This window comes from Microtus ochrogaster, unplaced genomic scaffold (assembly GCF_000317375.1).
Source record: "Microtus ochrogaster isolate Prairie Vole_2 unplaced genomic scaffold, MicOch1.0 UNK128, whole genome shotgun sequence".
NCBI lineage: Eukaryota > Metazoa > Chordata > Mammalia > Rodentia > Cricetidae > Microtus > Microtus ochrogaster.
This window is the reverse complement of record NW_004949226.1, coordinates 562,234-564,859: the sequence shown is the minus strand read 5'-3', so window position 1 is coordinate 564,859 and position 2,626 is coordinate 562,234.

Genomic DNA, 2,626 nt, shown 5'->3' with positions numbered 1-2,626 from the left:
AAAAAAAAATGTTACTTAATTAACTGTCAGATTGCTTGTGTCCCAAGCATGTCAACCTACCTCCCCATGAAGATTGTGTTATTATAAAGTACGTTCTTTTGTCTCTTTACTCAAACTGAAGACAAGAATGCCTGGTGAATATATTGTGTGATATCATACAGTTACTCAATCAAGAATTCTCTTTAATCTCAGCAATTTAACCTTACAGAACTGGATATGGATGCCCACACCTAAAAGCCCAGCATTCTGATGCTGAGGCAAAAAGATTTTGCATAAATTCAAGGCAAACTTGAATTCTAAAGTGAGCTCTAGGTTTGTCTGGGCTATAAAATGACACACTGTTTTGAAATAAAAGGACTTTTGAGGCTTTGAGGATTTTTTTTTTTACCTATGGTAGAGCACTAACCTGGTAAACAATTGGGTTTGGTTCCTAGCACTAAAGATGAGACTGGGCTGGGAGAGAGGTTGTTGAGAAAATGTCCAACCTTCTCTGCTCCAACATGTATTACTCCAGACACGTAAAATATAATATCTCTTCTTAACTACCTTTAAAGGCATATTTTAACTACTGTTTGTAACAGTTTTCATCTGTAGATTCTCTACAATAACTTGCACTTTCTGCTTGCTTTTAATACAGGAATTGTCTTTCTTCCTCATCATTTTTCTTTATCTATAAGTGCTCATCATTATTAGCAATGCAGACAATTTTCTTCTATCTTACCTTCTACACTGTTACATGATACCTTTACAGTTATAGAGTGTTATCATATTCAAGGATAATATACATTTGACTAAATGCATAATAGTTTTCTCCCTAACCAGAATCTATTTTCTAACAAAATTTATGCTTGTAAGAATTTCTACAGCAATTAATATAATCCACAGAAGATTGGATAAAACTCAGTGTTTTCCAGTGAATGAAACAAGAATGCACTAGGAGACACCACTGTTCGTTCGCTAGTCCTCACTGTACTGTTCCTAGCCATGCAGTTCTCATATGGTCATTTAAAACTTCTTGGTTTTGGAACTTAATGACTCAGTCTGTTTTCTTCCATAAAAAATGATATTTAAAATCAACACATGAATTTAGAATATGAATACTTCATTTGCACATCTTTTGTGCATACTTCTTTTGAATTTATGAGTTATATTCATGTGAGTTCCCTGTTTTTCAGCTTCCTAACTTTAATTATAAGCATAATTGGTAACTAGCATGATTTCAATTAGATAAAAATTCATCATTATTTTGGGTACTGTGACTAGGGGGATGTAACATGAGGGCCAGGCTTGTTGGGGTTTCTGTCCCACCTGGTTCCCCTAGCCATTTAGCCCCAAAGAAAATCACACAGAGGACTCCATAAGATTTTAAACTGATTGGCCCATTAGCTCAGGCTTCTTGCTAACTCTTATAACTTATATCAACCTGTTATTCATATCTATGTTAGCCATATGGCTCTGTACCTTTCTCAGAAGGGCAGATCACATCTTGCTTCTTCGGTGATCTGGGGAAGAACTGGAGAAAGAGCTCCCTTCTTCCCAGAATACTCCTCTTCTTATCACCCCACCTCTACTTCCTGTCTGGTTGACCCGCCTATACTTCCTGCCTGGCTAATTAGCATTTATTCAAAACATGATTGACAGAATACATACAATTCTCCCACACCAACTCTTAACCTTGGTCAGCCAAGTTTCTTATTTTGGAGAGTAACATTTAACACAAGACTTGTAACTATCCATAGTGGTGCAAATAAGGGGCTATGCTACTCCCCAGATGGAATCTGTGTGTCAACCCTGTCCCAGCCTCCCCGGCTTAGGGAACATTGTAGAAGATGGGGAAGAGTCCTGGAACATGCTAGCCTCTGGATGTGACAAGACACAACAGTGGTTACTGAAACAGACCTTCATAAGATCAAGGAGGGGGAGATAGGTTCTTCATTTCCCAACCCTACTTGAGAAACTATTGGCAGGTGACAGTTGCTGATGAGAAGAAAGTCACTTTGCTTTGGGGTGTGCGGGTCGGGGATGGGGATTGGTAGACTGTCCTGCCCCAGTGCATGACTCCACAACTATGCATATGTGCGAAATGCTAGCTGCATTTAGTGGGTTACATAAAAAAGAAGATCTGAAATTGAAAAGGAGATGTGTTGGAAAAGATGTGCCCAGGGGATCTGGAGGAAGTGACTGGGGGGTGGCTATGTCCAAAATGCATTGTGAATGTATATGGAATTTTCATTGACTAAAATATTAAAACAAATAAATGGCCATCAGTATATGCAAATAACCTAACAAATTGGGAGAGTGATTTGCTTTTGTTTAAAATACATAGGTTATTTTAGTAAATGAAGAAATATAAAGCAACATGCTGTCTAGTCAGATTTACAAGCTCCAACAGTGATATTAACACTATTCTATTAACATTGACCTCTTTTTAAAAAATCTAAATACAGAGAAATGGGCATATTAATTGCCATAATCCTTTATTTTTGTGCTGATGTCTAGCATGATGGTGGGAGAAAATATGTACTTATGGTGCCGGAAAAAATGATGAACTACTAGAATGTTCATGCAGTAATATTGACCAAACTAGTTGAAAGCAGTTTTTATCTGAATAAAAATCACCTGTAGA